The 24,281-nt window shown below is 43.8% G+C and overlaps 1 protein-coding gene and 1 non-coding gene across 8 annotated transcripts in view; one reads left to right on the plus strand and one right to left on the minus strand.

Annotated features, from left to right (window-relative positions):
- Positions 1 to 24,281, plus strand: part of SMG6 (SMG6 nonsense mediated mRNA decay factor) — a 200,673-nt gene that overhangs the window by 148,228 nt on the left and 28,164 nt on the right. The gene's annotated exons all lie outside the window — the stretch shown is intronic.
- Positions 3,811 to 3,918, minus strand: LOC147352337 (U6 spliceosomal RNA). Its single transcript, XR_015148537.1, has one exon. It is a non-coding gene; the product is annotated as a U6 spliceosomal RNA (small nuclear RNA).

Here is a 24,281-nt window from a genome sequence, read left to right on the forward strand (position 1 = left end):
CTGAGCTTTCCTATGTTTTCATTTATTTCAGTCATTTTCCTTTATCTCATTGAATGCCATTATAGTAACTTTGTCGCTAATCTTGCTGTTAATTTTAACATTTGTGTCATTTCTAAAGTGGTCTCCATTTCCTATCTTTTCTCTTAGAAATAGGTCACATGAAATAATGTGTGATATCACTTATGTGTAGAATCTAAACAATACAACAGGACTTCCCTGGGGATCCAGTGGTTAAGACTCCTTGCTTCCACTGCGAGGGCCATGGATTTGATCCCTGGTCAGTGAACTAAGGTCCCACACGTGCCATGTGGCACAGCCCAAAACAAAAAACAAACCAGTGATTATAACAAAAAAGAAGCAGACTCACAGTTGCAGAGAATAAACAAATTGCTGGGAAGGGGACAATATAGAGGTAGGAGATAAAGAGTTATGAATTATTCAGTATAAAATAAACTACAATGATATTGTACAGAGGGGAACATAGCCAGTGTTTGACAGTATAAGTGGGAAATCTTTGAAAGCTGTGAATCACTGTGTTGTGTGTCTGTAACTTAAACATCAACTATACAATAGTTAGAACTGGACATGGAACAACAGACTGGTTCCAAATAGGAAAAGGAGTACGTCAAGCCTGTATATTGTCACCCTGCTTATTTAACTTTTATGCAGAGTACATCATGAGAAACGCTGGGCTGGAAGAAACACAAGCTGGAATCAAGATTGCCGGGAGAAATCTCAATAACCTCAGATATGCAGATGACACCACCCTTATGGCAGAAAGTGAAGAGGAACTAAAAAGCCTCTTGATGAAAGTGAAGGTGGAGAGTGAAAAAGTTGGCTTAAAGCTCAACATTCAGAAAACGAAGATCATGGCATCTGGTCCCATCACTTCATGGGAAATCGATGGGGAAACAGTGTCAGACTTTATTTTTGGGGGCTCCAAAATCACTGCAGATGGTGACTGCAGCCATGAAATTAAAAGACATTTACTCCTTGGAAGGAAAATTATGACCAACCTAGATAGCATATTCAAAAGCAGAGACATCACTTTGCCAACAAAGGTCTGGCTAGTCAAGGCTATGGTTTTTCCAGTGGTCATGTATGGATGTGAGAGTTGGACTGTGAAGAAAGCTGAGCGCCGAAGAATTGATGCTTTTGAACTGTGGTGTTGGAGAAGACTCTTGAGAATCCCTTGGACTGCAAGGAGATCCAACCAGTCCATTCTGAAGGAGATCAGCCCTGGGATTTCTTTGGAAGGAATGATGCTAAAGCTGAAACTCCAGTACTTTGGCCACCTCATGCGAAGAGTTGACTCATTGGAAAAGACTCTGAGGCTGGGAGGGATAGAGGGCAGGAGGAGTAGGGGACGACAGAGGATGAGATGGCTGGATGGCATCACTGACTAGATGGATGTGAGTCTGGGTGAACTCTGGGAGTTGGTGATGGACAGGGAGGCCTGGCGTGCTGCGATTCATGGGGTAGCAAAGAGTCGGACACGACTGAGCGACTGAACTGAACTGAACTGAACTGAAAACTTCAGTTAAAAAATACTTTACAAAAAGAGTAGGTCACATTGTCTTGTTCCTTTATACATTGAGTGATTTGAGATTTTACCCTGTGACTGTAAATGTCCTGTGGAGTTTGTTTTGTTCCTCCAGAGAAGGGTTTTGCTTTAGTGTATTAGGCATTTCGGTTGCTTGGACTCAAATTGCAGTAGGTCAAACATCCATTTTGTTTGTCTGGTCTTGTTGTTTTACTGTTTTTTACATTTAATCTACACATACATGGTTTAGAAGTCAGGCCAGAAATTTGAATATTGTGTATACACAGAATATGGGGCTTCTTCTTTGTGGCTATACAGAGATTTGAGATTTCAAATTTACTCACTTCTATATCATCTCCATTTCCTTTTAAGCACATCCAGTGACTTTCTTATTTCAGATATTGGATTATTGGGTTTGTTCTGTTGTGTTGGCTTCCTTTTTTTTCCTTCCAGTTCTAGACTTTGCATTTGATTCTTTTTCATTTTCTGTTTTTCTGGTGAGATTGCCTATGTTTTCATTTATTTCAGTCATTTTCATTAATCTCACTGATAAAGAAAATATCATTGAACTATTTTGATATTTGAAATTAATTTTTATTGGAGTACAGTTGATTTACAATGTTGTGTTAGTTGTTTGTTTTTCTTTTAAATAGCCAGAACAACACTTGGAATCAAGAATAGTAAATATTTTTTCAATAGGCAATAAATACAGTGAGCAAATTCAGTTATTCCTTTTTCTTTTTTTTTAATTCCTTTTTAAAGTTAAAAATAAAATGGGTCTTTCAAATAATGAGCAGTACCACTGTAATTAAGAAAATGATCTTGAAAATGTTTAAAAGAGGAATTCTCAGGTACTTTTGAGCATTGGCATTTTTATGTCTTTTTAAGGAGACCTTTTCAAATCCTTTGCCTGTTTTTTTTGGAGTATTTTTCACTTAAAGGCCTTTCTGACAAGGATTTGAACCCTTTTCAGTCATTTACATTGAAAATATTTTCTACAGTTTGTCACTTACCTTCCATTATTTATGGGATTCTTCTCAAATGTCAATGATTTAAATTTTTACATAGCCAAATCTTTAATTTTCCCTTTATGAAATTTGTTTTTATACTTTAAAAAGTCTTCCTAACTTAAAACCAAATGAATATTCATATTTTATTCTCATTATTTTACTTTTTGAAAAATTGTTATTATTTAAAAACAATTTATTTTTCTGAATGGTGTGAAATAGAGATCTAATTTAATTTTTTAATTAATTAATTAATTGTAAATGGAGGATAATTACGATATTGTGGTTTTTGCCACACATTGACATGAATCAGCCATGTGTGCACATATGTCCCCCCATCCTTAGCCTCCTCTATAAATAGTTTATAAAGTAGCATCAGTTATTAAATGATTTATTAAACTTCTAGCTTAACTAAAAGTTAAGCTTCATTATATACTGATACATGGATACGCTATGCTAGAATCTGTTTTTATACATAGATGCAAATGCATACTAGCATCTGTTTTTAGGACTTTTATTATTTTTTGCTAGTCTGTTCTTGAAACGTAACCTTGCCATTTTAGTTACTGTAGCTTTGTAATGTGTTCTAATTCTACTGATGTGAGTTTACACACATTCCTTTTATATTTTATTGCTGTATACCTTTGGCTTTTCCCATCTACTTATGCTTTATACAAACTTCAGAATAATTTTCAATCCCACTGCACCACCCCCCCAAAAAAAATCCTCATGGTATTTTTTAGTTGAGATATAATTAATATGTAACATATTAGTTTTTGGTATACAACATAATGATTAGATATATGAATATATTGTGAAATGATCACAACAATAAGTCTCAGTTCAGTTCAGTTGCTCAGTCATGTGCGACTCTTTGTGACTTCATGGACTGCAGCACGCCAGGCCTCCCTGTCCTTCATCAACTCCCAGAGCTTGCTCAAACTCATGTGCATCAAGTTGGTGATGCCATCCAACCATCTCATCCTCTGTCATCCTCTTCTCCTCCTGCCTTCAATCTTGCCCAGCATCAGGGTCTTTTCCAATGAGTCAGTTCTTCCATCAGGTGGCCAAAGTATTGGAGCTTCAGCATCAGTCTTTCCAATGAATATTCAGGATTGATTTCCTGTAAAATTGACTGGTTTGATCTCCTAAGTTAATAATGTCTAGTTAGTATCCCTCACCACACATAGGTACAGATTTCCTATTTGTGTGAAGAGAACTTTTGAGATGTACTCTCAGCAATTTTCAAATATGCAATAAAAGAAAAAAGGACATATCTACAAATTTGTATGTCATCCTTGTGTAGGAGGGCATGCTAATTTTCTCTCTGTGGTTCCAGTTTTACTATATGCACTGCCAGAAAGGAGCAGTCCTCATGGTATTTTGATTGGAATTGCATTCACTTTAAAAATATCTTTGAAGAAAATTTGACATTGTTACAAGTTTTCTTATTAAAACAATGTATTCTCTGGACATCAGTACTTTTATGTCTCCCATGTTTTTTATTGATTTTCTTGCTATAATGAATGGGATTTTTTTCAGTACACTGTCTATATAGTACTTGGGGAAAGCTAACTTTTATATTCTGCTATCACATCAAATTTTCTTACTAATTCTCTTCTTAGGTGATCATTTATTCATTAGTTTATGTGATTTTTTAACTTTTTTCATTTACTTTCACTGGATTATAGTAGAATTACAATATTGTGTTAATTACTGTTATACAGAAAAGTGGCTCAGTTATACATCCTTTTTCATATTCTTTTCCGCTGTGGTTCATCATAAGATATTGATATGGTATATCCCAAGAATATATAGTTCCGTGTGCTATACTGTAGTACCTTGTTCTTTATTCATTCTATGTATATGGCAGTTTGCATCTGCTAATCCCAGACTTCCACTTGGACCGTCTTCCACCCCTGCTTCCCTTGGCACCCCCCAGTCTGTGTCCCTGACTCTGTTCTGTTTCATAGATAGGTTCATTTGTGTCATATTTTAGGTTCCACATTTAAGTGATATCATATGGTATTTCTCTTTCTCTTACTGACTTACTTCACTTTGTATGATAATCTCTAGTTGCATCCATGTTGCTGAAAATGACACTATTTGTTCTTTTTTATGACTGAGTAGTATTCCATTGTATAGATGTACCACATCTTTATATGTGGTGTGTTTTAAATTAATGTTTTCTAAATTTGACTGGTCCTTTTCTTATTGGGATGAACCTTATTTGGGTTGCATTTTAGTGGTCTGCTACATTTGATGTGTTTTTTACTTAGGGTGTTTATATTCATTTCCATAGTGGGCCTGGCCTCTCTTTTCTGTCTTTACTGCTTTTTTTCTTTGTGTATTGGAGTATTCTGGTGTACTGACTCTATGCAAAGAAATGGGAAGCAGCTTTTCTTTTTCTGTGACCTGACAAGTATATAGAGTGTGTTACTTATAGAGTCATTCTTGACTGTCTTGCATGCTCTACCTTCAGCCTCTCAGCAGTCTTTTTACTCTGCCTTTGAAATATGTACAGAATCCAGCCATTTAACAATGATTTCTACTAATACCACCCTAATCCAAAGTATTCCTTTCTCTTGCTTAGACTGTTCGTGTAGGCGTGTTGTGATCTTTTCTCCCCTTCAGCCTAGTCTCAACACAACAGCCAGGGTGATCTTAAGATGTAAGTTGGATTAGCTAATACCACTGCTCCAAGCCCCTCCAGAGGATTCCTATCTCACTCAGAAGAAAATATCAAGCCCTTGCCAAGGCTTACATCCTTTCTGACCTCATCTCCTACCACTCTCCACTTACTCTTCACTGGCCAAACTGGCCTCCTCATTCTTTAATCATGCCAAACAACTCAGGTCTCTGGGCCTTTGCACTTCTGTTCTGCTGTTACCCAACTGCACAGCTTACTTCCTAAAGTCCTTCAGATTCCCGTTCAAGAGCCAACCTTATCAGAAAGTTGTCTACCAGTAATAAACGGTGAAGAATGGACATCTACCCCAGGCACTCTCTGTCCCTTCACTGAACTCTTATTTTTCTTCTTAACACTTTCCTTCACCTGCCTGACAAGTTGGATTTTGTTTTGTTTTTGCTTTGCCTGTTGATTGTCCTCCACCAGAATGTAAAAACTTTTATTTTATTTACTGTGCACTCCCCAGTGCTTAGAACAGTGCCTGGAGAATGGATCCTGTTCCATACCATGAATAAATATTTACTGACTGAATAGGTGAATAAACTGAAGGAACTTACCTATAAAAGCACCTCAGCCTCTAGTAGTTTTGAAAAGAAAGCCTCTGACACCTCCTTTTTTCTGTTTCTTCCCTTAGTATGTGTTTTTTAAAGGCTTTTTTAGTTTCTGAGTCAGTTTTTTAGGCAGAAAAAAATGTTTTAGGTAAGGTTATTAAGCTATAACAAATACATACAATAAATAGTTCAGCAGTTAAGTGTTTGATTCAAAGTATGAGTTTTGACAAAAATATGCGGTAGTGTAAACATCACCACAGTGAGGGTATTTTCATCACTTCTTGTGTCAGTTTTCTTGACTGACCTTATCCCGAAATATCATCCATTTCTCTAAAATCTTCCCTTTTTTTTTTTCTGTTCTCTGACTTTTTTCTTACAATGTTAGCTATTTACATTTCTTCATTTTAAAAAACTAGCTCTTATATTTATTGTCCTCTAATTTATTAACTTTTATCTTTTTTTTCTTTTATTCTTGTTTTTTTCTTCTGCTTGTGTTGAATCTTCTGTGTTTGCTTGTTTCTTACTAGTTTACTTAAAAGCTTTATGACTTTGAATATGTGATTACTAATACTTTGGCTGTACTCTAATCCATTTAAATATATACTCTTCTAATGGTCATTTTTTAAGTAGTCTTTGATTATCATTTTGATTTTTTTCTTTTTGATTCTAAAGTTATTTGGAAGTTTGTTTTTAAAGTTGGGTTTCTTAAACTGTTGTTATTAATTTCTACTTTGGGATTTTTTTTCTTTAGAATTTAATTTATTGAGGTAAAATTCATATAACATAAAAGTTAACCATTTAAAGTGAACAATTCAAAGGCATTTAGAACATTCAGTGTTGTACAACCAATACTTCTATATTCATAGCATTTTAATTCCAGTTGTTTATCTCTGATTTTTAAAATAAAATACATTAAGTTCTTTTCCTCTACTTATCAAGCGGAAAAATTAAATAGGATATAACTAGCTCTCAGTTTAGTTAGGATTATGTTCAGCTGCAAGATGCAAAAGACCCCCAATAACAGTAACTTAAATAAGATAGATTTCCCTCTCAAGTGGAGGAAGCCCAGAAGTTTTTGGATTTGACACTCCATGGTGTCATGGACCAAGTTTCTACTTTTTTGATGTGCTTTTTACTTGGTTTTCATTTCCAACAACCTCTTAAAGTCTAAGATAGCTATTGGAATGCCAGCCACTTCATCTGCATGCAAGCCTGTGTGAAGTAGAAACAGTTAAAGAAGGAATGCAATTTTTAAAAAAATTTTAATAAGGGCCTTCCCTGGGAGTTCATACACATTACAGTCTACATTCTACTGGCCAGAACTGAGTCACTTGGCCAAACCTAACTGCAGTGTAGACTGGGAAATATTTTTATTCTATTAATAGGTAGACCATGAAAAAAAGTGTTAGTCACTCAGTTGCATCCAACTCTTTGCAACCCCATGGACTGTATACACAGCTAAAAATCAAGGGCTCTGTTACAGAAGAAGAGAAGGAGAACAGATAATGGGAAACAACTGGCAGTTTCTGCCACACACCCCCACACATAAGTGCAAGACTTCCTGCTTCCTCCTCTCACCACTCCTCCGTTTCCTAGTTTGTATAGGTATCATAGGTATCAGTGAGATTTTAGTTTATCTGAGAACGTCTTTCTTTTGCCCTTCTACATGAATAGGGCAGTGCGGGGCACAGAAGTATGAGGCCAGTCAGATTTGTGTGGGTTCTTTTGTTTTGTTTTTTAATGCTAATAGGATTATTTTTTCTCATTGTCCTTGGAAGTTAAAGACTGAACCAGGGTATGTCTCAGTCACAGATGGCAAATGTCTCATAGGTGCGTTTACATTCTGTGCCAAAGACAGGCATTACTAATTGATCACAGCACTCTTTTCCACTGAATACAAATTTGTATTCATTTTTAAAAAAAAATACAAAGCCCACTTTTTTTTTGTCATCTCTAATGAAGGTGTTGGTTTCAAATTAAGTTTTTTAGCATGAGCTTTGAATATGGAGAAGGAAATGGCAAGCCATTCCTGTATTCTTGCCTGGAAAATCCCATGGACGGAGGAGCCTGGCAGGCTGTAGTCCATGGGGTCACAAAGAGTCAGACAGGACTTAGTGACTTCACTTTCTTTCACTTTTGAATATTCAGGCTCCAAATGTCTCTGTCTCTGTTACTTGGGAAAGTTTACTTTTCCTTCCCCCTCCCCTTTCCTTTCTCATTTTTTAAATTATTGCTCTTTTCCCATCAGTCTTGATCTTTCTGGAATAGCTTTTTAAAGATTTACTCTCCCCTGCCCATTATTTTCATCTCTATATTCTCTTCTGTGTTACAGAAGAGACTCAACCAAATCACACATATCAGTAATTTGCTTTTCTTTTGCTATATTTAGCTGCTGCTTATAGCTTTACCTTGGAGAAGGCAATGGCAACCCACTCCAGTACTCTTGCCTGGCAAATACCATGGACAGAGGAGCCTGATGGGGCACAGTTCATGGGGTCGCTAGGAGTCGGAGACGACTGAGCACCTTCACTTTCACGCATTGGAGAAGGAAATGGCAACCCACTCCAGTACTCTTGCCTGGAGGATCCCAGGGACGGGGGAGCCTGGTGGGCTGCCGTCTATGGGGTCGCACAGAGTCGGACACGACTGAAGCGACTTAGCATAACATAGCCTTACCTATAGTTTTTCCTGATTATTTTCTCATATGACTGCCTTCTCTAGATTGAAATGCAGTTTACTCTGGTTTGTGTGTGTGTGGTGTTGTTTTTTACTTGTTTATTGAAGGTTAACCTTCACTAAGTAATATGCACTACTTGTAAATTTGAGTTCAGTACCTTTTACATATGGTTCTATTCATGCTAACTGTGACCCCCATCAAGATACAGAATATTTCTCGAATCCCAGCAGGCTTTGTTATGTCCCCTCTCTTCCCTCTCCCTTAACACAGGTAACAGTTATCCTGACCTTGTTCACTGTCTGTTAGTTTTGCCTGTTTTTGACATGTGTATAAATAGAATTATATTGTATTCAGTAGATAGCCTTTGTTTCTTTTGTCCAACACGGTCTATGAGAGAGTCATTCAGGTAAGAGTTCACGCTGCATTATTGCCGTGTAGCATTTTGTGTATAAATACACTAAAGTTTACTACTTCTCCTGTCAATGGACGTTTCTTTTACCAATCTTGGTTATTATGAATAAAGCAACCATGGACATACACTCTATTTCTCTTTGACACGTACCTAGGAATGGGCTTGTTAGGTTGTAAGGTAGATGTGTGTTTAACTTCAGTAGACACTGCCAAGCAGATTTCCAGGGAGCTTGTACCAGTATACATGACCACCTGCAGTATACGAGAACTTCGGTTGTTCCACGTATTTGCCAAGTCTTGGTTTTAGTTTTGGTTTTGGTTTTCATTTTAGCCTTTCTGGTGGGTGTGCAGAAGTATCTCGTTGTGACTGTGATTCACATTTCCCTGGTGAATAGTGACGTTGAGAACCTTTTCTTCTGCTTTTGGTCACTTGGATGTCCTCTTCTGTGGAGTGCCTGTTCCTGACTTTCGCCCATTTTTCCTTTCAGTGGCTTTTCTTTTTCTTACCAATTTATAGAATAATTTTTAAAGTACTCTGAATATAAGTCCTGTGTTGGGTATACATGTTTGTATTAAAAATACCTTCTCTCACATTTTCTCATACCTTCTCTCATATTTTCACCCTTGGCTCATATTTTCACTTTTAATGGTGTCTCTTGATAAACACAAGTTCTTAATTTTTATGAAGTCAAATTTATCAATTTTTTTCTTTAATGGTTAATGCTTTTTGTGTCCTATGTAAGAGCTATTTGCCTACAAGATCATGAAGATATTTGTCTGTTCTTTTCTTCTAGAGGATTATCTATCATTCATACTTAGGTCTGTAATCCATCTCAAATTAATTTTTGTTTGTGGCATGAGGTAGAGACAAGGTTAATTTTTTTACATACAGGAGCATTTTCCATTGATTGGGCATCATTGACTTATTATGTAACACACGTGACTTTATGTTGGGGTCCATCTCTGGGCTTTATGTTCTGTTCCAATGGTCTGTTTATCTCTCCTTGTGTCATTACTGTTGAAGATTAAATGAAAAAGTCCAGAGTTTTTGCAATGACTGTTCTAGAGACATATTCACTTATTCCTTACATTGGTATCCTTCTGTTCAATTTAATACCTTTTCATACATTAGGTGATTTTTTTTCCCCCATCCTTTCTTAGGCAGTCTGTACTTTTTCATATTGGGATCTCAGGTAGGGGTCTGTTAAGATTTTCAGGTGCATATAAAAGGAAAAGAGGAACATTTGATTTACACTGCTGGTGTTAAACACTTCTAGAGTGGAAATTAGAGCTAGAGATAGTCATGGCAAGGAGCTAACCCTTCTCTTTGCTGTAATAGACCAATTTCATGTTCTCATTCTGGGGTTCTTGCCTCTTTAAGAAGCCAAACTCAGCTCTGTCTTCCTCCTGCCTCAACGTGGCCAACCACAACAGTTGTAATCCAGCAGCCACTAAGTTTGTTCTGATACCCTGGTGAAGCCAGTTGTGCCCTTCTGAGTGGACCAGAGCCCACCTTGGCTCTTAGCTTAATTGCTCCAAGAAAAGGGCATCAGTGGGGTATGGCTGCTGAAGTCTCATCTGTGTACTTATCAAGCAGGCAGAGGGTTGAACATCAGTTGTCCTTTTCCTCATTCCAGTCCCATCTGCAATTTGTCTTACAGAAAATTCCTCATAGTTTCTGGTATGTGGTTGCCTAGTACTGATATATACTTTCTTTTTTCTTTTTTTTTTTCCTTCAGTCATTTCAGTGGAAAACTAGAAGGGTGGACAGAGTAACTAGATGCATGTACTTAAAGCCATTCTAATTACAAGTCAGTGCTAGATTTTTTTTAAATGAGTTTCTTTGCAGGGCCAGAGGGGTGTGCAGTATGTTGTCCGGTGTGTGGAATCTTAAGCTTCCTAACCAGGAATCGAACCTGTGCCTCCTGCAGTGGAAGCAGAGTCCTTACCACTGGACTGCCAGGGAAGTCGCTCTTTAAATGAGCTTCTAGCCTTCCAAGTTGAATACTTTGAAAGTTCACTGATTTTCTGAAAGTAAGTGTTGGTCTTCCTGTGTTTGGTCTCAGCTCTGCAGCTTGGTATCTCCCCCCACCCCCCTGCCCACAGCTGGCACATGAGTAGAACCATAACCCAAAGGCCCAATGAGCAGCACTGCAGAAGACGGAGGCAATGACAGACACCCAAAATGAAGTCGGAGGGCTTGTTTTGAAATCACGGGTTTCCTACGATTTGCTCATATGCCTTTATTTAATAAAACTGCTGCCTCGTGTTTCTTGCCAGCTTGTCAGGAGAAACTGACCCTGGGATGTGGAATGACCCAGAATCTTGTGCTCTTGTCGAGCCAGAGCCCTTTCCCAGGCCAGCTTGTTGAAGACCCAGCTAGGGAGCAGGGACTGTTTCCTATAGTCTTTGTAAGCCTGGTGCTCCTTATGATACTGAGGAATTGCTCAGTAAATAAGAATACATACTTAGAAGTTTAGGGCGCTTTACACCTAGCTTTTTTTGTTTGTTTTGCTTTCTAATGTAGCTAAGGTACATAGATTTTCTGTGTTTTATTTTTATTTTTCATTCTCTTGTGGGAAAAAAACAGAAAGTTTATATTTTCTACCTTGTAATTCAAATACGAGAACCCAGAACAGGACCCCCCACCCCCCAGTAATATTTTTTGAGGCGGAAAGCAGTAATAGGAAAATGTAACTCAGAAGACCCTGAGTTTCAATGGTAAAGATACCTCCTTTCTCCAAGAATTAGGCCTGATCAGGGTTCAGCCCCACTCATATGGAATTCGAGGGGATAAATCACAACTGAAGACCTTGGCACTTCTGTAAGAAATTTAAATAACAGGCAGACATATAGAGATTCGTAAATATGTACTTGGTGCCAGCTAAACCACAGAGAAGATACTGCATTTGTGGCCCAGGGAAGTTAAATATTTGTGGTCAACTTAAAATTCAACATAAAACTCTCATCTGTGATGGAAACTATCCAGAAACTGCATGGAGGGCGTGCTAGCTGCATGAGCTCTCAAAGGCCTCTCCTCTCACCCCGCCGGGCTGGAAGAGCAGGCCCCTGCCCCTTCCTTCACACTGCATAGCTGGCAGTCCTTGTTAGGAGAGAAGGGATTCCCTGGCGCTCTAGGTACCTACCCCAGAAGGTAAGGCCATCTCTGCTCTGTGGCTCACTCCTTCACATCTGATCAAACAGCACTTGATCTAGGAGCCTTCTTCTGTCAGTCTTAGATTAAACAGCTGCCCTCTCTGCTAGCCTGTTGCTCTCTGTCACTCTTACCCTACTTTATTTTTTCCTAGTTCTTCCCACTACTTGTCCCTGTATTTGTTTGCTTGTTTCTCATTTCCCAAGAATGTTAAGCTTCATGACAACATGAACATAATTTTATTGACTATTGTATCCCTCGTGTCTCAAATAAACCCTCCTGTGCAGAGCAGATGCTTAATAAATATTTATTGAATGAATTCAGTAGAATACTTGAAAATGTTTGAGGAAGTACAGTCCGGGGAGCCAAAGAGTTGTTGTCCCCTGATCCCTGGAATAGGGTACCGTCACAGCAGAAGCTCAGACTGTGAGATCAGCCGGAAGCCCCTCAAATACCCTCCAGTGGTGTGGCATCTGCGTAAAGTCCCTGCTGGGGAGACAGGCACTTGCAGACCGTGCACGCGCCTTCAGGTGTACCTCTTGCCATAAAACCCCGGTTACAAGCAGAGATGGAATTAACACAACTTCGTTTTCATTAGAAAGTGTGACAGTGTTTTGTTTCTGGCCTTCAGTTTTGTTGAGGACCCTCCTGATGTTGTTTGCTCTGTTGTGGGAGTCGGGGCAGCGTGCAGACTGGAGCACATACATGTACTGTTCCCTTTCTTTTTTATATATATAATTTTACTCATGTTGGCTGTGCTGAGTCTTCATCAGTGTGCGGGCTTTTCTCTGACTGCAGGGGCTGTCCTTCACGGCAGCATGTGGGCTTCTCGCTGTGGTGGCTTCTCTTGTTGCGGAGCACAGGCTCTCAGCTGTGTGGGCTTCAGGAGCTGCTGCACGTGGCCTCAGTAGTTGCGGCTCCCAGGCTCCAGAGCACAGACAGGCTCGACAGTTGTGACTCACAGGCTTAAACACGAGGCATGTGGTAAAAAACAAAAATCAAAATGAAGAGTACAAATGGCTGGATTTTAAAAACAACCTTCCCACCTCTCATTTCTACAGCCTCTACCAGCTTCGTTGCCAGTTTCTGGGGTGGCCAGCAGAAGTATTTGCGCACATACTGCCATGTATAATTAACTGTGGTTCTATACCTTTTACATATATTGAACCCATGTCTCCTGCATTGGCAGGAGGATTCTTTCCCACTGAGCCACCAGGGAAGCCCTCGCATTCTTTCTGGATATGTCAGTGCAGTCCTCGTGACCCAAACCTGTTGTCATTTGAGACCCTGCCTGGTTGCGGGTCTGTGGTTGCGAGCACTCCCGGGCGTGTCGGACCTGATGGTGACTGATGGACTTTACTGATGAATAGTTTTCGTCTGTCTGCTTTCCCTTGCTGCTTTTGCTGAGTCTTTGAGTCATCCCAACACTGAGAGATTCCGTTGCAATAAACATGGTTGGTTTTCTGGATCTATTCCAGAACCTTACTGTTGATGATCTTTAGCATTTGGTATGAAATGTGCTACACAAATGATGTTGACGATCTCTCAGATATGCTGTTAAGTTGTTTTTTTTTTTTAATGGCAATGTGTATATCACCATTTATATAAATATGTGTAAAAGGTATAGAGCCATAGTTAATCACACACGGCAGTATGTGCATAAATACCTCTGCCGGCCACCCCAGAAACTGGCAACAAGGCTGGCAGAAGCTGTAGAAACGAGAGGTGGGAAGGCTGTTTTTAAAATTCAGCCATTTGTACTCTTCGTTTTGATTTTTGTGTTTTACCACGTGTCTTGTGTTTAAGCTATTACTGAACAGCTTCCGTTTGTCCTGGTACTTGAAGCCCAGGTGCCACCATCTCTTCAGTGGCTCCTAGAAGAGATGCTGTTGTTGAACTTCTCTTCTGCTTTGTCAGCAGCAAGAATGACTTTAGTCTATGTAACAGAATTCAGCGACGGGATTCAGTTTTAGCTCTGTGTCTTCCATTTTAAAACAGTTTAGGCTCTGTGTAGGCTTCACTAGTACAGGCTGGTACAGAAATTTTGTGTCTCTGTCTTACCAGCATGAAGAACTGAAACTATACTAAGCAGTTTATACTTGTTTGTATGTCTTTCTGTGTGTGTATGTCAAGTAAACAGCGTTCAGAGTTGCTGGCTCACTGTCTCTAAGCCTGTTCTTAGTCTGATGACTTGGAAAGACTTGGTAAAGAATCAGAAATAGACTCGAGCAGCAGCTTTTTCGGTCTCTTTTTCAGCTCCTGTGAGGAGAATAGATCAGATGAGACACCATCAGTGCTAATGCCGTTTTGCCAGAGTGACCTGTAGAAAAGTTTGATTAAAAGTCTCGTTACGAATCGCAATATTCATTCTGCTCCATTCAGATCATAAGAAAACTACACCTAAGTTATTCGTTCCATCTGGGCTTGCGTTTACCCTCTGTGAAATGGGAATGCTAGTAGGCCCTTCCTAAGATTTTGACATGGATTAAATGAGATAACATATGTGAAAACGCCTAGGTTCTACATATAAAAGTCTCTCTCTGTGTATATACACATATATATGAAATTGAAAGTGTTAGTTGCTTAGTCGTATCTGACTCTTTGCAACCCCATGGACTGTAGCCCACCAGGCTCCTCTGTCCATGGAATTCTCCAGGCAAGAATACTGGAGTGGGCTACCATTTCCTTCTCCAGGGGATCTTCAGGACCCAGGGATCGAACCTGGGCCTCCTGCATTGCAGGCTGATTCTTTACCATTTGAGCCATCAGGGAAGCCCATATACATATTCTTTATACTAATTGGAGGAGCAGTTAAGACGACTCCAAAGAAACGACCAGGTACAGTCCAGTCCTGCGTCAGACTCCCGTGTATCCTCCCCTCATGCTGTGCAGTTTATGTGTTTCTGTTGCTGTTTTCTGTAATTCATAAGGATCCCCCACCATCTCACTTTTCCACTCTTTCAGCTCTTGCTGTTATCTTGTGGCTTTGGATGTCAAAAAACTGTTTGATTTGCCTTTTAGGCTAAGATGCAGGCCCAGGCCCTGCTAGAAATTAGGCAGAACTCAGGTTGATTTTCAGATGGCAAAGCAGGGGCGCTTAACAGCTGTGTTAGCCCAGGAGTCTCCCATCACAGACACCTGCAGTGAGGGTTTGTGAGCCCTTGAAGGAGAATGGCAGACACCACTTTGGAAATACAGTCATGCTGTCCTGGGTGCCCTAGCACCTCCCATGCTGGCCTCCTTCGGCACCGTTGCTCTGCAGTCCCACCCTCCGCTCAGCCCTGGCACTTAGTCCCGTGAACATGCCACCTGCCCCCTCTCTCTCTCTCTCTCTCTCTGGCCCCATCCTTTAGCTGCCCGATTTATTTTTTCCACATCCTCACCGTCTTCCAGTTCCAAGCTAAATAGCCCTCACAGATGGCTTGTTCCATCAAAGCTGTTTAAGAACACAGGACAGTGAACCGAGGTCCAGAGGAGCTGCCAGAGCCCCAGGCTGCCCGTCCCATGGAGGCCCCAGACAGCTTTGTCATCAGCTCCCTAGAATCCACGGGCAGGAGCAGAAAGGCTGGCAGGTTGGGTGGTGGAGTGTCTCCTGAACACTGTAATCCTCTACAGCTAGCAACTAGTTCTCACTTAGATTTACAAGTCAGAGCCTGGAGCCGGCTACATCGCATACTCCATTTTCCACAGGAGGCTGAGCACTTTGCTGCTGGCATCTCTCCCCCACTTTTTTACAGCATGGAAACCCAGCAGGAAGTGGCAGTCCCGTTTGTGTTTTGGATCATGGTCTGAGTCCTTACTGAACCTCTTGTGAACTCCTGGAGAGGCCTAGATCCCTGCTCTGCCTGACCTGAAGGGCAGTATTCCCAGCTGTCAGCACATCCTTGGGAAGCGGGTGAGCCTCAGACGCCTATTAGAAATCCTGCCGAGGAGAGAGGATCCAGAATTTCACTGTTTCTTTCCTGTCAGCAAGGACACGGAAGTTTCCTGTCTGCCTTGTCATCAGCTTCAGAGCGTTTTCTCCTGCATGTCCCCACATACGACGCAGTGGTCCGCGAGCTTCTGCCCCAGGCACCGCCTCAGCACCCGCCTTCCCTCCGTCATATCCGAGGGGTCCGAGCAGTTATGTCCTCGTGACAAGGCGGCCTTTTCCTTGTCCTCCCAGTTATTCCAGTGGGACTTGCGACCTCTCTGGTCACGGTCTCCCTCTCTCTCCCTTCCTTCTCCCACTTCCCTCTTCATCTGCAGCCTTTGTAAGTAGATTCCTCTCTGAGGTCACTGAGGAAGGGCAGCGTGTGCCTTTTGCTGTGGTACAAGTCTCCTTTCCCTCAGAAAGCGGAGTTCCCTGGAGAGCCCCCCTCCCTTCCTCCGTTAGAAGCCCTGCTGGCAGCTTATCTGCTTGAACTCGGGCATAATAGGGCAGGGAATGATGCTGTGTGTGGAGCGGTCTGGCCAGGCGGAGGGAAGTTAACTCTCAGCTGGAGAGAGCGGGCAGTTGAAGAAGCGTCCCCTGGAAAGAGCAGAAGAGAAGGAAAGGGAAAATCCTATGAGAACTCAGTCTCTCAGCATCTCCTCCCTCAGCCTGGCCTCTCTACTGAGAAGGAAACTATTGTTCTCTCTCTTCTCCGCCTTCATATATTGCTCCAGGATCAAGGATTGCTAAATGAACCACACACCCTGTTGCTCTCACCGTAGAAGTTTCTCAGGTTGACAGATTTGTGGAGCCTGTGGGTACCAGGAAGGAGCTTTGACTTCCTTTGTCTTGCCCCCAGGCTCTCTGATGGACTTTTTTCTCTACAGTCCATCCCGAGTCCAAGACTGCAGAGAACTTTCTGGGGATACTCACGTGTGTGTTTTAACTTGGCATCCCATAGTGACAAGTTTCCCATATTCATTCAGCTCATCAGCTGACCAGGTGAGGTCTTACCCACGCTGTGTCTGGGGAAATAAATGAAATGAGCTGAATGATAGAGCAGGTAGCCCAAGAAGGTTTTGATTTGAGTGTCACTGCTCAATGGCACCCCACTCCAGTACTCTTGCCTGGAAAATCCCATGGATGGAGGAGCCTGGTAGGCTGCAGTCCATGGGGTCACGAAGAGTCGGACACAACTGAGCGACTTCACTTTCACTTTTCACTTTCATGCATTGGAGAAGGAAATGGCAACCCACTCCAGTGTTCTTGCCTGGAGAATCCCAGGGACTGGGGAGCCTGGTGGGCTGCCATCTATGGGGTCTCACAGAGTCGGACACGACTGAAGCGACTTAGCAGCAGCAGCTCTTGCCTATAACTTAGCCAAGCTCCCATTTGGTTCCCGTTCATCTGCATGTGAGTTCACCAGAATTGTTTCTTTTGTTTTGGGAGCGGGCCATTGGGCTCCTGCTGAGCTGGGGGCGGGTGGGGCAATATATCCTTGAGTGAAACGGACTTGCAGTAGGTCCCTTTCTCCAAAAATACCGTTACTTCCTTAAGAGGCTACAGAGTATAATGGACTTTGGAGTAAGACGCGTGCTGTGTGCGTGCTAAGTTACTTCAGTCATGTCTGACTCTGTGAAACCCTATGGACTGCAGCACGCCAGGCTCCTCTGTCCGTGGGATTCTCTAGGCAAGAAAAGAGTACTGGAGTGGGTTGCCATGCCCTCCTCCAGGGGTCTTCCTGACCCAGGGATCAAATCCATGTATCTTGTGTCTATCTCCTGCATCGGCAGGCGGGTTCTTTACCCCTAGCGCCACCTGGGAAGCCCGGAGTAAGACACAATGGGTTTAAATTCCAGCTTTGCCCCTGACTGGATGTTTGTTTCCTCCGGGCTTCAGTTTCTTCTTCCTCTTTCTGTCTCCCAGGATTACTGTGATAATCAGATGAAATAGTGTGGTGCCTAGCAACCATCAGCTACCACTTCATCTCCAGCACAGCTTTCCCAGTAAAATGGGCTATTTCCGCCACCGAGATGTTGTGACCCATGCAAACTGCAGAAGTAAAGTGCTGACTTGGTCTGCACGCCGCTGCCCTGAACCTCCTTAACGGGCTTCTTGCATGCTCATGAGTTTTTGTTTCTAGAATGTGCCCTGCCCTGAGTTTGTTCAGTTTTCTTTTTCACTCGTAAGAATGTCTTTTCGTGATCAGTACCCAGGGGCTTTAGAACGTCTGGACGGTGGTTCTCCTGGACGGCAAGCCGTTTCCTCAGTGCCCACCAGAGGCAGACTGGTCCTCTGAGACCACCCCTTCTCTCTTCCCACCTTGACTTTTCTTAAGCCGCCCTTCCTGGCCTCCGCTCTGGTGAGAAGTAGTCCAGAAACCTTGTCCTCCACCTCCTACAAGGCACACTGGCTTGGCTTGTACCCTCCCAGCGGCCTGGTGGGAGCTGCGGGGTGTCAGAGACGACCATGGGAAAGAAACGGCTCACAGGACGAGCCCAGTGCGTGCGCCAGCAGCTCCCACTGCCTGCTGGAGCCGGCTCAGTGAGTTGCTGACAAGAGTCTTCAGAACACTAAACAGGTGATTAAAACATCAGTATAAGTCTTTCCAAACTTCACAGAAAGCCAAAAAACTTAGCTTGGACACCACCAGAAATTTTCCGCTCTGGAGCTTTATAAACTGGTCTGATGTTTCTTCCTCTGCTCTGTGGCCAGAGGGGAGCTCTGTGCTAATGATTCATAAAACCTTCCAAGTCTCCCTGAGGGGCCAACCATATGAGAAGAACCTGTACCATCTTTTCCCATCCGGGATTATCTCCCGGTTCTCACTGTTAGTTCAGATTCTGAATCTTCAGCCCTTCTCTCCAAAAAGGCCAAACCCAGCTCTTGGCACCATCCCCCGTGACAGAGCCAGGCTCCAGCGTCAAGGTCAGTGGCAGAACCGTCTTCCTCTCCTTCCCAAGATGACTGCCCAGAGTCAGAGAAACCCCTGAAAATGGAAAGAGACCTTTGGGATCACCTGCGTCTCTGCAAACTGGGTTGGGTGACTTGCCCACCATCATGTAGGAGAGCATGCAGTGAACGTCCCTGCAGTCCTGTAGCAGCTTGGCTGCCCCAGAGAAGGGCAGCAAGCCCGGGAGTTCTATCTTCACAAGATCAGCGGCAAGAGGCTGCCCCGTTTGGATTTTTTTATGATCAGCCCTTTTCCCTGCGGAGACTGTAAGAGTCTCTGGCTGAAGCACAGGTGATGCTTCAGGCCCATCGAGGGCTGGGGCAGCTGGAGCGCTCCAAGCAGGGGCCCATTCCCAGCCCCTCCACTTACCAGCCGCCTGAACCTGAGCACATTCCTCCTCTGTGCCTTGGTTTCCTCGTCTGTAAAATAGAGGTTCTGACAGCACCAGCCTCGTGGGGTGTTGAGGGGATTAGATGAGGCACCGTGCATGGCTGTGATGGGTAGAGCCGCATGCAGCGGGTTTTGTTTTTGTGCCCGGGAAGCCCCAGTGGTGCTCTAGCAGGAAGTGGGTCTGGTGAGGTGGCAAGAATGCTGGCCTAGGAAGTCATTGCATCTGGCTTCACATCTCATTAATTTTTTCTCATCTCTAGTATCATTATCTGAATGTAATAGTTGCTGCTTCATAGGGTGCTGAGGGTTTCTAGATTCAAGACTGCCGTGAAAAATGTAGCCTGTTTCTTTGTACCTTCCCAAGAGTTGCATTTGAAGAGTGGACTAAACTTGCGGCTGCCTCCTCTTAGTCTTCCAGCCTTTAAAGCACTGATTCTCCAACTGCAGCGTTCGTAAGTGTTAATAACAGGAACGCCTACTTAAAGTACACATTCCGAGGCCCTGTCCCCAGAGATACTAATTTATTTAGTCCAAAGTGGGGTCCAGGAATCAGCATTTTTAACCAGTTCCCTGTGTGATTCAGTGCAGGTGGTTTTTAAAATGCTTTTTAGCACTCGGGGTGAAGAAAGGGGAGCTAATATTTATTGAACAGCTTGTATATGCCAGGCATTTGGCTTACTTAAACCTTATCAAACTATAAATAAACTTCAGTTCACTTTAGTTGTTACCCACGTTTGTCGTGTCTCCAGCCATGAGACCCTGTGCGACTTAGGACTCAGGCTTCTAGATGGAGAGCCTGAAAATGCAGCTTACAGTGGCCTCAGGTCCCAGCCCTAAACTCAGGGAAATTCTCTTCACTGTATTTTTAATGTGCCATGGGGATTCTCGAGATACAGGTGTAATGCTTTCCTCCAAGCATGACATCAGTGCTTTGAAGAGAATGAGTCTCACCTCTTGCTGAGGTGTGTTGTACCTTGCCCTAGGGCACCAGCCTGCAGTGAAGACAAGGCAGGACGTGCCCAGAGCTTGGCTTCTCATGGTATCTTATTTCAAACTAGAAACTCTGTAGGTAGCCTGTCAAAAGAGAGCATCATTCCTTATGGAGCCTGAATCTCCATGGGGAGCACCAGCCAAAGCAGAAAGGAGCATCTCTGAGTCTGTCCAGGGTGTCCCGTTGTGCAGCACAAGGAGCATGATTCACGGTTATACAGTGTGGCCAGCACCCCCGCCCCCACGATTGTGGCGCCTGGAGTTGTCCTCAGGTCCCAGAGTTGCCGTCAGCCTCCACAGTCGGCCATCCACATCGTCCGACTACCCATAGTGTATATTAGAGGCAGCAGATAGATTTTTCTTTAAATACACACACGCACACATACAGATTACATGCCTGTCCTCAAGAGCCTTCCTTAAGAGAAAACAGGATAGCCTAATGGGAGAAAGATACTGTGAAGCATAAACAGATGAAATTTATGGATGTCACGAACTTGAGAAGGAAGGTGGCATTCTCAGATGACAAATGAAGGACCCAAAGAGAACTTGATAGGCTCCAATGAAAGAAGTAAATAATTACACGAAATCCAATAGGAATAAACCTAAAATCCTACTTTATTCAGAAAGTCAGCACACACAGCAAGTAGTGTGCAGGACAATACTGAATAATGGGGTTTTTATAGCGTGGGGAGGCCTCAGTGAAGGAATGTGATAAAGGGAAATAGTTAGTGGAGGGCTTGCACGCAGTGGAGGGAGAGATTATTTAGCCACATATGTGAAAACTCTTTGGGGATTTGTTGATTAAAAGCTCACAATGTGCCACTAGGGCAAAGTGGTGAACAGCAGAACATGTGCTTTTTTGGCCGATTCGCAGAATTGAGGTGTCCAGGATAGAACAGGGAGGAGCTGTGTGTTCTGTTCTCTGCTGCCAGACCACACGTGGGCACTCCCTGCAGGAGACATTCGTCTCAGTGAAAGTCTTAGTGAGAGAATCCCCAGGATGTTGAGGAGACAGTTGAAGTGAGGAGCAGTGGAAGGAAGTGGGACTGTTCAGCCTAGAGAAGGTGTAACAGAGCAGACTTCAAAAAAATTGGAGGCAGGTCAGACAAAAGCAGAGTTAAGAACTTTGTCGTGGCCCCACAGAACAGAATTGGAAGCACAGGGAGGCAGATCTGGGCTTGAAAGGGATAGACATTTCCACTAATGAGAACAGCCCAAAGGTGGGATAGGTCCCCTAGAAGGGAACGAACCCCCTTGTAGACTGAGAGCAGTAATGGACCTCTCACACAGCATGGTCAAGATGAAAGTTAATAGGAAAAAGAATCTGTTAAGTAGGCCATAAGAAAAATTACGTATATATGTCTTCAACATGAAGCGATAATGGTTTTAAGAGGCTCTTGAGTCCTCTGCACCCGACATAGACAGGAAAGGGCTGGCTCGCTGGGAGACGTAGCGGGTTCCAGGGAGGCTCTGAGTGACTGCTAGCTCACTTTGTGGCATCAGTACAGGTGTGGAGGGCTCCCCATGCTGTCGGAGAAGGGGCAGAGGGCGTGGAGGCCTAGCCCGTAGGTTCTAGAGGGGCATCTGGGGATTTGGAAGAGGTCAGTGCCAGGTTACTGTCGGATCCCTCCGTGGCCTGAAAGTCCTGTGAAGTCAAGGACTGCATCTGCCTTGTTCTGTCTTTTTTAAACCATGTATGGTTTTTGTTTTTGTTTTTTTTAATATTTATTTATTTGACTTCCCTGGGTCTTAGTTGTGGCACTCGGGATCTTCAGTCTTCTTTATGGCACGCAGTATCTTTAGTTGCAGCATGTGGGCTCTAGTTCCCTGACCTGGGATCGAACCTGGGCCCCCTGCATTGGGAATGTGGAGTCTTAGCCACCGGACCACCCGGGAAGTCCTGCCTTATTCTATTCTTGCACAAAATGCCTGGCATGATCCTTGTTACATAGCAGAGCCTTAGGGAAAATGTGTGGGCAGTGGGCCAGCAGGCTGGACAATAACTTCTTGAAAAGAAAGAGTTTGAATCACACTTAAAGGAAGGTGAGGGAATGAATTGATTGCGTGGAAGTAAAGGCCTGTAGGTCGAGGCAGTTTGGGGAGTCATCTTTAGTCTCAGAGGTACCAGGGGGCAAATGGCATGCAGGGGAATGTTGAACAGGGGTACCTGGAGTTGGGGGTTAGGGAGAAACAACGAGGAGGGAGTGAGGAGATGTCTGGTGGGGAGGCCTCACACGGACCGTGGGGAGCATTGAGAAGAGACGGGGATTTCACCTGGTGCCAAGGCTGAGCCCGAGGGATTTCTCCCTCCTTACTTCTTCAGGCTCTCTCCACCTAAAAGGGATAAAGGAGCATGTGCCCAGTCTCTACAGAGGGCTTTTGCTTCTCCCAGGCTTCCTCTTCCTCTCCCCTTGAAGGAGAAGAGAAATGAGAATTCTGCCCTTTTGGGTGCCGTCAGTCTTTGGTGGGGCAGGTATCTCTCCTGGCAGCTTGATTCACCTGCTCTGAATGTGCCCCACCCCCTTCTACTGAATCCTCACGGTCTAGAATGGGGCCTCGTGCACACAGTAGACACTTAGTAAGCGTCTGTGGAGCTGAGTGGTGATTGGGTGTGTTGAATGCTGCAGGTCTCAGCATTCATCCCCACACACATAAATAAAACCAGAAGCAAACTGGGTGATGGAGCGTGCACACGAACCCAAGGGGCGGCCTCCTGATGCTGGTTGTCTGGAAGGCAAAGAGGCAAGTGGCTCAGAGCGACCAGAGCTCCAGATACCGTGCTCCTGGCCCAGAACTAACCGGCAGTGTAGAAGCCGACTGCATGTGGATATTTGTAGACTGAGACAGACTCAGGCCTTTCCTCCCCAGGGGCTGAGCTTGTAGCCTCCCCTGCTGGTTCAGTGAGTGAGGGCCCCAGCACCAGAGCTCCAGGTTTCAGAGCAGCTGAAGCCAGCCAGACCTGAAAGGCTTGTGTTGGCAGTGCCAGTATCCGCCCAGCCCCTGCCAGTGTGGGTGGCTGCTCTCAGAGCCTCTGCAGGGGAAGCCGATTGGACTGCAGCCCGAGCTACTGCTGCCTATAGCTTGCTCCCTGCAACGCGCTCACTGTTGAGAATGCACCTTGCTCATACAGTCGGAGCTTAGAGCTCCAGGGGAAGAAAAAAGGTAGTTTCTTTCCACGAGGGAACGGTTCAAGAAGAGCCAGCTGTCCTCTACCCAGGAGAGCCAGGACTCCTCTCTCGCTTGTTTAGAATGTCCAAGCTCAGGAAATTCAGGTGGGTAGAAATTATTTTTCTTGTGTCGAGAGACCTGGAGCAAGGATGCAGCTTGTCTCATGTAAGGAGGATACCATTAACAGAGGCAGATCTGCCACCCACACCCCAATAGGAAAGGGCCAGAGGGTTAAGGCAGCTGTGATTCACCACAGGACCTTACTTGTGGTGTGTGCATTAGTGCCACGCTTGTCCTAAAGCCCCAGCCCTGGGGGCCCCTCTGGAGTCCTATAGAAAGCATGCAGGCCTGTGGTTAGGTCCCGAGTCCTTGTAGACAGTAGGAAAGGGGCCACTGCAGAAAGGCTGGCCCTTCCCTCCACCAAGTGCCTTGTCCAGTCACCTGGATCCAACACCTTAGCTTAAAATAAACTGTTTCAGCAGCTTCAGCAGCCAGGTGAGCATGCCAGGGCCTTTCCCCTCAGCCCGGGGCCGTGTGCCCTTACCTCTGAGCCTGGCTTCCGTACGTCTCCGTGGTGTCAGACGGAGTCCCCCTCCTGCCTCTGAGCAGAGCAGGGCAGCACAGAAGAAGAAGCATCACAGCCACTCATGTATTTAGCACTTTTTGAGCCCAGGCACCTTGCTGTATATTTGAGATGCATTATCTCTCTCAAACAGCTTTGATCCGGGGCTCAGAGACATTGAGTAACTTGCCTGAGGACACACAGCTAGAAAGTGTCCATCAGCACTTGAATTTAGACCTCCACCTATAAAGCCCAGGCTCTTCACCAAGCTGC

The sequence above is a fragment of the Bos grunniens genome, chromosome 19 (assembly GCF_055505025.1).
Source record: "Bos grunniens cultivar Pamir isolate PY7600 chromosome 19, Bosgru_T2T1.0, whole genome shotgun sequence".
NCBI lineage: Eukaryota > Metazoa > Chordata > Mammalia > Artiodactyla > Bovidae > Bos > Bos grunniens.